Source organism: Mixophyes fleayi, assembly GCF_038048845.1.
Source record: "Mixophyes fleayi isolate aMixFle1 chromosome 12 unlocalized genomic scaffold, aMixFle1.hap1 SUPER_12_unloc_1, whole genome shotgun sequence".
NCBI lineage: Eukaryota > Metazoa > Chordata > Amphibia > Anura > Limnodynastidae > Mixophyes > Mixophyes fleayi.
Window position 1 is genome coordinate 246,909 of NW_027445895.1, and position 14,265 is coordinate 261,173.

The 14,265-nt window shown below is 43.3% G+C and overlaps 1 long non-coding RNA gene across 1 annotated transcript; it reads right to left on the reverse strand.

The window, feature by feature from the left end:
• Positions 1 to 6,103: 6,103 nt before the first annotated feature.
• On the reverse strand, positions 6,104 to 10,214 carry LOC142112069 (uncharacterized). Its single transcript, XR_012681148.1, has 4 exons — positions 10,159 to 10,214; positions 8,849 to 8,905; positions 7,418 to 7,486; positions 6,104 to 6,752 (listed from the first exon to the last, which is right to left on the reverse strand). It is a non-coding gene; the product is annotated as an uncharacterized LOC142112069 (long non-coding RNA).
• Between the last annotated feature and the right edge of the window lie 4,051 nt (positions 10,215 to 14,265).

Sequence of the window (14,265 nt, forward strand, 5' to 3'; positions counted from 1 at the left end):
GCCTCTTCGCTAAACTCGAGAAATGCGAGTTTGAAGTCACTCAGGTCACGTTCCTCGGATACATCATCTCACCTCGTGGCTTCTCCATGGATCCCAGTAAAGTACAGGCAGTTCTCGATTGGATCCGGCCTAGCAATCTTAAAGCCATTCAGAGGTTTTTAGGATTCGCTAATTATTATAGGCGATTCATCCAGTCATTCTCTGTATTGGTGGCTCCAATCACAGCCCTTACTCGTAAAGGGGCTGATACCGTTAATTGGTCCTCTACGGCCTTGACGTCCTTTCAAAAATTAAAAGAGGCCTTCATCTCTGCACCTGTCCTCCGACACCCCAATCCGGAATTACCGTTTGTTCTCGAAGTGGATGCCTCTGACGTCGGGGCAGGTGCGATCCTTTCCCAGAAAGATATCACTGATCACTGTTTGCATCCCTGTGCCTTTTTTTCCAGAAAATTTTCCTCCGCTGAGACCCACTATGACGTTGGGAATAGAGAATTGCTAGCTATCAAGTGGGCATTTGAAGAGTGGCGCCACTGGCTAGAGGGAGCTAATCATGTGGTTACAGTATATACTGACCACAAAAATCTACAGTATATTCAATCTGCTAAAATTGTGAACTCCAGGCAAGCCCGGTGGGTCCTTTTCTTCTCCCGTTTCAACTTTACTATTACGTTCCGGCCCGGATCCAAGAACATTAAGGCAGACGCCTTGTCTCGCAGTTTCATCGCCTCCCATCCTTCCCTCACAGAAACCGCTTTCATTATTCCGGCATCCAAAGTAGTCCTTGGCCTAACTCAGGATCTTGGCACAACCCTCCGGGGTCTCCAACAGTTGGCACCATCAGCTACTCCCAGGGGTAAATTATTCGTACCAGCTTATCTGAGGAGGACGGTCTTCACTGAATGTCATGATAATAAAACCTCAGGTCACCCTGGAGTATCCAAGACATTGGAACTTCTGTCTCGTTCCGTCTGGTGGCCTTCCTTGGCAGCCGATACCAAAGAGTTTGTGTTATCCTGTGAAACCTGTGCCAGGAATAAATCTTCTCGCAGACGTCCTGCCGGGCCTCTTATGCCACTATCCGTTCCAACGAGACCCTGGACCCACATATCGATGGACTTCATCGTAGAATTACCACGCTCATCCAGCTTTAACACCATCTGGGTGATAGTAGACAGATTTAGTAAAATGGCACATTTCATCCCTCTTGTAGGATTGCCATGCGCTAAAACCTTGGCATCCCTATTCATTCAGCACGTTTTCAAGCTCCATGGACTTCCTGTTAATATTGTCTCGGACCGCGGCTCCCAATTTGTAGCCACATTCTGGAGAGCATTCTGTGCCCAATTAGGAATTAAACTCTGTCTATCTTCGGGGTATCACCCACAATCCAACGGACAAACGGAAAGGGTTAATCAATCCCTTGAGCAATTTCTCCGTTTATATGTAACTAAATGCCATAGTGATTGGGCTGCTCTGCTTCCATGGGCAGAGTTCGCCTACAACAACTCGTGCCATTCATCTACTCTGGTATCGCCATTCTTCTGTAACTTCGGATTCCATCCTCGGTCCAACTCACTGGAAGTCTCGAATCAAGCCAAATCTAGTTCTTCGATTTCTTATCTGTGCCGGATATGGAGAAAGGTTCACCTTGCCCTCAAACAAGCTTCATTTAAGTCTAAACATTATGCTGATCAGCATCGTGGACCGTGTCCTTTCAAGGTCGGGGACAAGGTGTGGCTGTCTACCCGCAACATTAAACTTAAGCAACCTTGTAGGAAGTTAGGTCCTAGGTTTATTGGACCCTTCTCCATTATTAAACAGATTAACCCCGTGGCTTTCAAGTTGAAACTTCCTCCTTCACTCAAGATTCCTAACACATTCCATTGTTCCTTGTTGAAAGCAGTTACAGGTTCACATAAATTCAGACCACGTCAATTGCACAGACCTCGTCCTGTCTCAGTCAAAGGACACCAGGAGTTCATTGTTGAAAAGATCCTAGACTCCAAAAAGGTGCAAAGTCAACTCCACTTTTTGGTCCACTGGAAAGGCTACGGCCCGGAGGAACGGTCTTGGGTACCGCAGAAGCATCTACATGCTAACCAACTCATTAAGGACTTCTTTAAAAAGTATCCTGGGAAACCTGGAAGTCGGGGTGCATTGACCCCTCCTCAAGGGGGGGGTACTGTTACGAGCCGCGGCTCCCCGACGGGCCGCCGCGGCTCGCTTCCGGCTCTCTCAGACGCCCCGGCCGTCTCCATGACGACCGGGGTCTCACTTCCGCCTCTGACGTCCCGGTTGCCTAGGCAACAACCGGGACGCTGTAATCCGGAGGCCGCAGCGCCCCGCCAGCGGGCTCACACCCGGGCATATTCCTGCAGGGAAAGGTAGGGATATTTTATACCTTAGAGCAGACTCTGTGAGAGTCTTTTTGACTCAGTATTGGTGCTGTCTTGTCTCTGTCAGTATTTGTCTCGGTGCAGTGATTATGCTGTGGGAGGGGTTGTATTACTACAACTCCTATTGGTTCTCCTTGCTATTTAAGGCAGTGAGGACTTAGCCTCATTGCCAGTTATAGCTTCCTGTTTAGCTAGGCTCCTGTTCCTGTTTTCCTGCTCCTGTGTTTACCCTATTATTGGATTTCCTGTGTATGACCCCTGGCTTGTTTTTTGGACTTCGTTGTATTGCCTGTGACCCCTGACTCCGGCTCGTTTTCTGATATCCCTGTCTGCTGCCGGCCATTGACCTTTTGCCTGGACCTCTCATCGCTGTGTTCTACCACGCTGCCTCTGGGTTCTCCCCAGTCAGTGCACACTACACGACCCTCCGTTTGTCTGCAGCCCAGTCTGTCCCCACCACTAGGGGCTCCAGTGAACACCAGACATCGGAGCAGATTCCGGGTTCTGTCGTGCTGACTGAAGGAGTTCCTAACACCCAAGGTGAATTACAAGTTCTAAAGGGCGCCCAAACCTACTCTCTGTGTCTTTTAGTATCTTCAACAGAGATGCCCAACGCATACCCCTAACACCTATCCATCTTATTGACTCCACCCTGGAAAATTTGCTCACATCATGAGCAGGGCCGCTCTTACCGGCCCAAAAAACAAATGAATGGCCTACCAGTCAAATACTCCTCCCATCCTGACGTACACCTGCAACATGGAGTAATTTATTAGTAGTAAATTAAATGGCAAAACGTAAAACATAATTAATATTGAAAACAAAAAAAACTGCCACATTCGCGCATAACGCAGGGTGACCCATGCGGAGGTAAAACCGGAAACCCCGGGGTGCCACCGCCAATCAGGCCCCCGGAGAAAAGAAATGGCAAAACCCTCCGCGCTCCCTTTCAACAAGGTAAGCAACGCAACGTCATAGGTCAGCCTTATTACATCGCCCTGTCTAAGGCTAGAGTGCCACAGCTGGCCTGACATACCGCTTAAAACACTTAGACTTCCATCTACCCAAAGCCATAATGCTCTGCTCAGACACACCTTCTTCTGCCGCTACCGTAGCTGCCCGTATCCTAAAGGAATGCGTCCCATAGTCCGCTGCACTCAAACCAAGCTTAACCATGCATATTTTGAATACCGCAGAAAATTGAAACTTTGTAAGGGGAAAACCATTACTATGTCTAAGCCAATAACCACCGGGAGCAGGAGACATATCCCTATACAACCTTGTCAATTCTACTGGGCTGCAGGGGCATCCACGGGCGCTCCCGGAGCGCCCGCATCTAACATGGCCGCCGGAATCGGGATGGACTGACGCGCATGCGTCTGCGTGCGTGCGCGTCGTCGCGCATGGGCAGAAACTTTTCTAGCCGCCGCGGCCGCAGCGGAACCGCCGGGGACACCCACCCCACTACCCGAGAGGGGGGATGAGGAAACACCCGTCGGCGAGGCCCGGATCTGGGCTCGCTGCTTACTAAGGGCCGAGGGGGGAAACAAGCCTCGGAGGCGGTGGGGTGGAACCCTAACTCTCTTGGCCCGGAGCATAATGGGGGAAGGAAAAGGTAACAAAAAACAAACAAGAAAAAGAGAGAGGGGAAAGGGGGGGAGGCAGGGACAAGAACTAGGGGAAAAAGATAAGGTGGAGAAAACAAGGAGGAGAATGGATTGGGAAAAAATGTGAAAAGAAAAGAACACTGAAAATACAACTTAAATTACCACGATAACAGCAATAAATGCAATACCAAAAACAGTATAACACAGTTAAAAAACACAGTGAAAAAACAGTTTATGTAGCAATACTTACCAGGACAGCAGAGAGCCCATACTCACTTAACAAATCTATCCGGCAAGAGGAAGTCACATCCTTTTCCTATATGTTATAAGCCTCCTCAGGAAAGCAAACCCCTCCCCTTCCGGCTCCACTGATTGGATAACTCAGATTTCTACCACAACCCAGATAAGTTAACTCCTGGTATGCCTGTACTTTTTCCTCTGCCTGCCCCCTCAGTGTTTATATCACCTCGGTCTCATTCAATCCCTCTGTTGTATTTCTGAAAGCCATGAAAAAAGACTTTACACACTCAAGCCGAAACAAAGCAGCTTCAAACTCATTTAAAATTTTCCAAGAACATGCACCACATAGCCATATAATCTCTAATTTCCTTGGATATCCTCACAAAATGCCTTGCTTTTGTAATCCCAACCGTAGCCCTCTCTAACTTCTGGCAAAAACCCCTACACATGGGTATCACTCTACAAGCAAAATTAAGCAGGCCAAGCAGTGACTGCACCTGTTTTTACTGCACCTTACACTCACCCTGAAACGAATCAATCACACCCCTCAACTTAGCTACTTCCTCCATTGGAAGCTTACAACACCCTGCAACAGTGTCAATTTCAATAACCAGGTATGACAATTTCTCGATATGCCTCGTCAACACGCCAGAGCGTGACCTTGATGCTGCCAAATCATCTGTAGCCTTATTAGTGATGGCAAACATATCCACAAAACAACCTGTGCCTATCTTACCACGCACCCGGACCCTAATATCCCCCTGACGGCTGTATTGGAACAGCGCACCACATCATCCCTCAATATCCTGCTTCCTTCATTGGAACCAACACCTTCCAACCCCGCCCTATGGCAGGTACTACACAACTTCCTCTCCAGGAGCTTCATCAATCTTGTGTCTGCCCTCCCAGACCTGGCCGGAACCTCACTCCCAGAGGTAGAAGAGCTGGAATCAGAGCTAGAGCCAGACACCCTACTGGCATGCTCACCAACTGATCCACGACTACCACCTTCCACACGTGATGACGGGCCCACCATGGCCGTAGATGCGGCTTCCGCATAAGAAGCACGCCCAGACCTCTGACCTGATGTCACACAACCAGCCGAACCTGCAGAGGGAGAAACAGAAAGAGAGCTCCCCGGCCCAGGAGCCGCAGTCCCCGCATCCACCAACAGTGCTAAAGTAAACAAACTACGGTCAGCCGACCGCGACTGGACCTGCTTGCTGACCTGGGTCAACTAAATTTGAGGCAATCGTGCAGGGGACACTCGATGACCTGCCAGGGAGGACGCATGATCCTGCCCTGAACCTGACCCGCCAGTCACCTTAACCTTTTCATCTACATGCACCCTCAGTGTTTATATCACTTCTAATCCCAGCCCTCTCTTACTCTTATAATAATTTTTTTGTTTTTTTTTGTTTTTTTGTAACTACCAATATTTTAAGCATATTACATAAACATCTATATCTGTATATCTAAATGAAACAAATAGATCTATATATTTATATATCTATATATCTATATATCTATATGAAACATCTGGTGTTAAATCAGCAACAGTGTCCATCTTTCCGTGCTCATGAACAGGGGAAATGTCTTGCACTGACGGATACAGTCACTAGTCCTCTTCTATCAGATAATTTCATGTTTCTAATACATTTGTAGTATGTGCAGGTTTTATATGAAGAATTAAAGATCTCTGGTAGATTTGGTTAAATCCATACTTAAGACCACTAATTTATGTAAATATATTGTATCTTTAGATGGCTGATGGTGAAGGAAAGAGTAAAACTAGAAGACTTATGTTACAGCTATATTTCTAAATGTAGAAAATGTATTATATGTAAAATATATTGATGTACAGAATCCTGAATTTGGATTAAAATGTGGATAATTCCTAGCAGGTTTAGGAAGATTTGTGTTCAGTTGAATCCTTGGGATTCAGCCAACAGAATCTGATTATTATTTTCTTGGTGTATATATGTGTAGAACATTGTGGATAGTGCATCAGTACAATATAGGTGTTTCCTAGGTTAGTATGTGTAGAATCAGACTATGTAACAACTTAACCCTTCAGTGCAAGACATGAGCTCACCCTGTATGCCGCATGATGGTATGTCTCAGTTCCCAGCGCTGCCATTGTCTTGGTTTCCACTGATGTTGCTCGCAGAAACCACCCTTCCACATCTTTTACGAATCCACCTCCACAGGGACTGAAGACGAGATCTCCGGGGGCCAGATGTTTGCTGTTGCCTCCGCTGCTGCTGGTCTGCTGGAAGGCAGCACCATGAGCACAAACAGAAGAATGAAAAATCTGCTTGTGCATCATTCTCGATGGTGATCTCTCTTGTGTCCACCTGCGGTGATGTAGTGATGACCACGGGAACGGAAGAAGGGATGTTGTCAATTGAGGCATGCGGTCTTTCTGGTGGGGATGGTGTACAGTCTGAGACCAAGCTGCATAAAGCATGAAGACGTTCTGTTGCTGTCTGTTTCTCATGTGTATTCTGTAGGGGAAAAAAGTTTGAGTCCAAGCCTGCTAAGAAAACTGATACTGATCTTAGTAAATGTAACAAGGATTAGTTATTATCGCAGGCCTGGATGTTCTATGAGGGAATTCAATTGGCAGCGTTACTCGTGAGAATAACGCAGCCCACGCCCTATTATCGTTAGTACGATAATTTTAACGCGGCTCTCTACTCAAGGCTTTCAGAGCTGCAGGCGAAAATCAATGTTGAGATTACCGTACTAACGGTAATAATGTGCACTATTACCGTAGTAACATTAATAGTGCAAGGAACGCGTTATTCTCACGAGTAATGCTGTCAATTGAATTCCCTCCTCTGAATGTAACTTAATTAAAGAGCACAAATTGTGCGGACATAATGAATTTTACCAGCTTCCTTCACCATTATGTGCTCTAATAAAGTCATGTGATGAACTACAGAAGCTCTAAGGCTCATATACAAACATCAAAACATTCAGTTGCTTCCCTAAAAGCAGCTTCTCCTCCCAAACTAGCTCATTAAAATAACAGTGCAAAACTAGACACAGTTGTGCGCCTTATCTGCACTTAGCAAAGCCGCCCCCTGATCTATCTCTTTCCTCCAATCAGACCTTTTGCAGAGGATAATAGAATCCATCTAAATATGAAGTCAAAAAGCCACCATACCTCATTGATGGGAACTTCACATCCAGCATCTTCAGTTGTCTTCACTTCATCAGATGCTGAGAATTCTGACTGTTGATAAAATGTTTGCATATTAAAAGAATGACTACACAATGGGGTAAACCATGTACACAGGTACAATATCCTAAGCATGAAGCAACCATTAGTTTTACGCAATTCACTCCTGGGGCTGCATGTGCATTAAGTTGTTTTGTTTTTTTAAGCTGATGGAGATTTTACAGATGAGCTGTAACTTGTAGTAACCAATCATAACAAGACATTCCTAGTAGTAGAAGTAGACGGCATTGGACAGAAATGAAACAGAGGACATATAGATAGCAGAATGTCAGCTTAATAAAAGAAACAGGTAGACAAAGCCAAAAGGACATGCGCATGGTTTAACAAACAAGGCAGATTATATTTGTGTTGCGTCTGTTACATTAATCTACATGCGGAAGCCAAATACCAATAATGGACTGAAATTTTAGGAGCTACAGCCAAAGATACATTCCTAGTACTCGTAAAACAGGATAGCACTTCACGTGAACCAAACAAATGAGAAGACCATCCCCAGACTAATAGTAGGATATCAGAGTAACTGATAGTGTAATTTAGCAGATATTTACAAACGTTGCATGAAATGGGAAACCCTCAGGAATCAAACACTCGATCCTAAAGAGATCAATTTTATCAGGAGGTAGAAGATTTCCCGATGTCCAGCTCTACTCTTGGGCTTTGTGTTGACTTTTGCTACCTCTGGTACTATCATCATCATCATTTATTTATATAGCGCCAGCATATTCCATAGTGCTTTACAAATGGATACAAACACAGTAATAAAACAGTACTGGGTAATACAGACAGACAGAGAAGTAAGAGGACCCTGCTCACAAGCTTACAACCTATGGGACAATGTAAGTTTGATACATGAGGTTAAGTGCTATATATTGTATATTGGTCAGATTGCAACTGTAAAAAGTGCTCAGTGGGCTATATGATCCAGTCACACAGCAATGTTGGTCAGGGGTCAGAGAGATAGAGATGGGATGTGGGGAATAAAGGATAGTTTTGAGCCAAAGATCACACCTAGGCAGCAAGTGTGGGGTAGGATATTTTGTCATGTTCTCAACAGAAATCTAAATGTTTTGCAAGCCCAGATATAAAAATTACTCATATAAGCAGAAGCATAATAGAAATCTGATTTTTCCACATATCCTCTGCTGTACCTGGTATCTGATCTGGATTCCATTTTTCTGCCCCACCCCTCCACCCCTCCACCCAGCTTGCTGTTGCTTTAGACCTCCCACCGCCACCACCACCAAGGCCCAATGGCCTCAACTTCAATTATGTTCCATCTGTGTAAAATTAATATAATGTGAAGTGGTCACTGATGGGAAGACTTATATTTTTAGAAAGTTGTATCTTAGTAAATACCTCCGAGCTGTGATCCAGATAAAATCCTGGGGGCGGTGACTCCAGTCTTGGTGCGCACTAATAGGACAACAAGGAGCAGAAAAAGTAAATGTTATTACAGAGAGAGAATATGGGTTTTAAAAATGAATACAGAGAAAATCCAGTGAATTGTTATAACAAGAGTAGGAGTTACTAGGGTCTAGGATGATATTGCAAATTTGAATTTACGTAAATTTAACATTTCATACATAGATTACTACATTACTACATTATTATTATATATATATGTATATATATATATATATATATATATATATATATATATATATATATGATTTTATATATATATATATATATATATATATATATATATATACATACACACATGACATTTAATAGTGTATTATTGTAGTAGGTTTAGAACTATGTGACTTAGTAACTCTCTCCCTGAATGATGGCACTGTGCTGTTAACGTTAGACCATAGGGCCCCCCTCTCTTAAGTACCCTGGGCCCCCCAAATCCTTAATCTAACTCTGCCTCCTTTGCTACATTCACAATATGATGACAGCAGGTCAACCAGATCTTATGAGTAATGACCTCAAAGTCCGAAAAATGTCACCTGACTGCCCAACTTCTTATGTCTTTAAAGCAAGAAAGAGTGACCTGTATAATTCTCTTATCTTAGAAGTTCCTGGGTGCAGATTGCTGCCATGTGCTTCTCTATAGGAGGCACTGGCCTGGCCCTGTGTTTCTGCACTGGGTGGAGTAACTTGCCCTTAAACATCATACTATCACCATCACCATACTATCACCACGGTCAGGGATTGAGGCATCACTGTCAGTCATCCAGCAGTGCACCATGGCCACATAACAAGCACTCTCTGTACGGAACCTTTTCTTATTCAATTTGATTCCAGAGAACTCTGTTATAGATGTGAGATCTCTGTTCTCAAACATCTTTCCCCATAGTGGCCTTATGAACTGTCAGATCTATTCAGGTCGAAATGATCTACTGAAGGAGATTACTTTACACCTCATCCACTCATACTCATACAAGTGGGTGAGTAAGAAGAAGACAGAATATTTTATACATTGTGATGACTGGGCAGCATAGTTTTATCAGGTGCAGATATAGAAATTATTCATATTAACAGGAGCATAATAGATATCTGATATGTACACATTGCTGTAGACCACCCACCACCAAACCATCACCAACCAGCAATGCCCATGACCTCAACCGTATTCCATCTGTGTTAAATAAATATAATATGGAGAGTCTACTGATGGGAAGACTTATATTTTAAAAAGTTGTATATCTAGAACATACCTTAAAGGTGTAATTCAGAAGATATTTTTCTAAAGCTGTATCCGGTGTTGGTGTACAACACTAAGAAAACAGGATGCAGAAAAAGTAAATGTCATTATAAACATGAGACATCTCTGTTCTCAAACATCATTCACCAAAATGACCTCACAGACCGTTGGGAATATTCATATCTAACTGATCTACTCTTGTAGATTATGTTACACCTCTTCCATTCATACGTATACAAGTAAGTGGAAGGGAGTTCTATGAATCCAGGAAAAGAAAGAAAACGGGAGACAGTATATTTCGGTCATTGTGACGACTGAACAGGATAGTTTTCTCAAGGTCAGATATAGAAATGACCCATATTAGCAGACAGATAATAGAGATCGGATGTTTGCATCTGGTACCTGAGAAGTACTGGATTTCATCTTTGCTCCAGCCCTCCCTCCACCCAGCTCGCTGTTGGTGTAGACCACCCACCGCTAACAAGCCCCATCAACCTCAACCATATTCAATCTGTGAAGAGTCCGCTGATGGGAAGATTTATATGTTTAGAAAGCTGTATACCTAGACAATACTTACCGCCAAGCTGGAATCCAAATGTACTCCTGGAGGTGCTGATCCGGCGCTTGGTACATCTTCCTAAGACAATCGGGGGCAGTAAAAGTAATTGTCATTACAAACATATTGTAGGAGGAAGTATATGGGTTTTAAAAATGAAAGTCTCTCAACACATGGCTTCAACCTCAACCATATACCATTGGTGTAAAATAAATAAATATAAAATGAAGAGTCCGCTGATGGGAAGACTTATATCTGTAGAAAGTTATATATGTAGAAAATACCTCCGAGCTGGAGCCCATATAAAATACCCGCGGTGGTGACTGCGGTCTTGATACACTCTCCTAAGACAACCGGGAACATAAAAAGTAAATATGGTTAACCCCAGATATGTGATGCTCGCCTATACAGTCTGTCCTATTTCCTAAATAAGTTGCATCTACCATTAACTTATACAAGTTGAGAATGTTACATTTTAGCAGATACACAGATCACGCCGGGGTTCTCCTTTAAAAATTGCCATCTTAATTGCCAGCAGCACCTAGTCCCAGATGTGACTGTATGCAGGGGCCCCCGGCTCCCCTAAGTATGACAGCGTTATTACGTCACGTCCAGGGGCCTCCCTGCACACACTGCGGGAACAGGTGCTGGACACAAGAGAGACGAAAAAAGAGAGAAACCCTAAAATAATTATATCATTAAGGGGGCACTATTATAATTTATAATCATCAAGGGGGCACTAATAATAATTAATATCATTTAGGGATTAATTATGAACAACAAGGGGGCAATCATTTTAATTACACTTATCCAGGGGACTGGATTTCATTTTTTGTCTTACCACACCACACAGTTTGATGTTACTGTAGACCACCCACCATCACATCACCACCAGGACCTATGGCTTCAACCTCAACCATATACCATTGGTGTAAAATAAGTAAATATAAAATGAAGAGTCCACTGATGGAAAGACTTATATCTTTAGAAAGTTATATATGTAGAAAATACCTCAGAGCTGGAGCCCACATAAAATCCCTGTGGTGGTGACTTCGGGCTTGATACACTCTCCTAAGACAACCGGGAAAATAAAAAGTAAATGTCATTACAAACATACTGTAGGAGGGAAACAAATGAATGACTCTCAATACAAAGGAAAGCCAGTGAATTGGAATAACAAGGACAGAGGTTACTAGAGACTATTAATACATTTCAACTTTGAATTTAAGTGATGAAATTTACATGATACTGGTATAAAAATGACTGCTGATTCATACCACAGGCTCTTTGCAAGATGGATGTTAAAGAACCATTGGTGGGAATAACTGGTACCTGGACCACTACCTGGTGAGGATCATGTTAGGGAAACATGAGAACCTTGAAGAGGAGGCTCATATAGGGCCTGATTCAAGTCCGAACGCAACTTGCACCTAACTTGCTCTTAAGAAAAGATCACGGAACCCATAAGTAAAAAAAGGAGTAACATTGCATCTTGGCAAAACCATGTTGCCTTGGAGTGGGAGGCAAATTTAAAATGTCATGGTAGATTTATAGTTGGGGTTGGGCATGTCCTAGATCAACTTTAAATTTCAGTGTAAAATTAAAGCTATCAAGTATTTGTGTGTTACATGAAAAACAGCCAGTATTTATCTTATGTGCTAAATAATAACCCTATTTTCACCCCTTGCATTGTAACATGGTTTTGTCCAGGAGAAAAACCTTGCCACCATTGTTCCCTTATGTGTTGTAGGCAGTCGTAAGTGTCATTTGCTTTGGACATGAATTACATGCAATTGCGTTAATTGGAGTAAAGTCCGTTTTGGAGCAAGCGCAGGTCTATTTCACGCAAGATAAGTCTGAACATGAATCTGGCCCATAATATTACATGTACATCTTTATACATAGAAGAGACTAAAATCTTTGGCGTTGTTAGGGGAGGATGGTAAAGGGTGCCCATGAGGGTGTGGCCACGCACCCATTGTGATGTGACCACACCTCCATTTATGGACGCACTGCTGCAAACTGTGTTTTGTTTTGATTCGGGGATTGCAAAAGTTGGGAGGCATGGAATAAAGACTGAATATTACTTATAATATAACTAAAATGTAACAATATTACAACATAAGCGCATTGTCACATGTGTTGAAGCTTAACCTGTGCCTCAATTTAGAATTGAACAACGATCTTCCATATATAATATAGTAGACAAGACATTTAACCTCAACGATGAAATGTCCAGCGATGTTTTCCTTATTCCTCGGGGAGGTGTCATTGGGATCTCCAACGAGGGTCTCCATTACAGCTTCTGGCACTGGGGAGACAAGAATATTCATTATCAGCTAATATATTCTCAATGATGGGTGACTTTGTTTTACTATAAATTATCATTAATTTACCCATGGTATTAGCAATATAAAATCTGTTAAACATGTTCCTTATGTGTCTGATCTTCATCCATGTGTTTGTTCATTATCCCTGTTTTGTGCCTTTCACCCTTAGTTCCTCCCCAGTTGTCTCTTATGTGCGTTCCTTTGTGTGCAATAGCTCCCTCTTGTGTGTAGATCCAGTCTGCACCGTCTGACACTCAGGTGGGATAAGGGACTTTCAATTTGAACATCGCTTCTGTGAAATTTTCCGATTAGAATGTGGCCTATGCCGATAGAGAGTCCATAACTGATCTACATGGAAAAGCTAGCTACCGCGGCATAACCGTGGACCTTGGCTAGTACATGAGTCCCATTAATTATTATTACTATCGTAGTTGATATGTAATATAACACAGTGATCGGCAGAACAGGTATTGGGAAAAACAGAGTATACAAAATACAGGGACATACAAAGTAGACAAACATGACCACATCTTGATGGGGCGTGGTCAAGGCACAGTGAGGGCGTGGTCATTAGCTATCGCCCTTATCCCAACATTCCCACAAGCTGGACAAATATGTCCCCGGGCAGGATAGTGGACTCTTCTGCTGAAATTGGGACATTTGGGAGGTAACTACCATACTGCTTATCAATTGTGGTGAAACTATACCATAAACAAGGAAAAAACACATACTGAGAGGCATTGGCGCAAACATGATATAGGGAGGAAAATATATCTTACCAGAAAAAGCCCATATCCAGTTGGAGGAAATCTGCTATTTTATATATGTAAAGCAGCTCCCATATAATATTTAGTGATAACGTTAAAAAATTGTCACCGGATTATAGCATCAGTCATAGAAAACGGGGCCATAATCTGTTAATAAACACACAAATGGAGCCATAATTTGCTGACAATCATAGAAAACAAACTACCCTGCAAACTCTGCTGTCAGGGCCCGGAGCAGTTCTTCTCTTACCCCTAACTGGCAGTTTGCTCTCCTACAGCCAGAGACCAGGGCAGGACCGGAAGGTGAGCGCTATCTGTCTGTAACAGAACATGCTGACAGCGGCTTCAGGACTCAACAAGTTACATCAGACTTACATGAAAGATGGGGGATGGGGGGTGCTGGGTGTACCACTGGGTGCCCTAAATGTCCGTATTAAATTCTTGTTTGATATTACCACTGGGTTCCC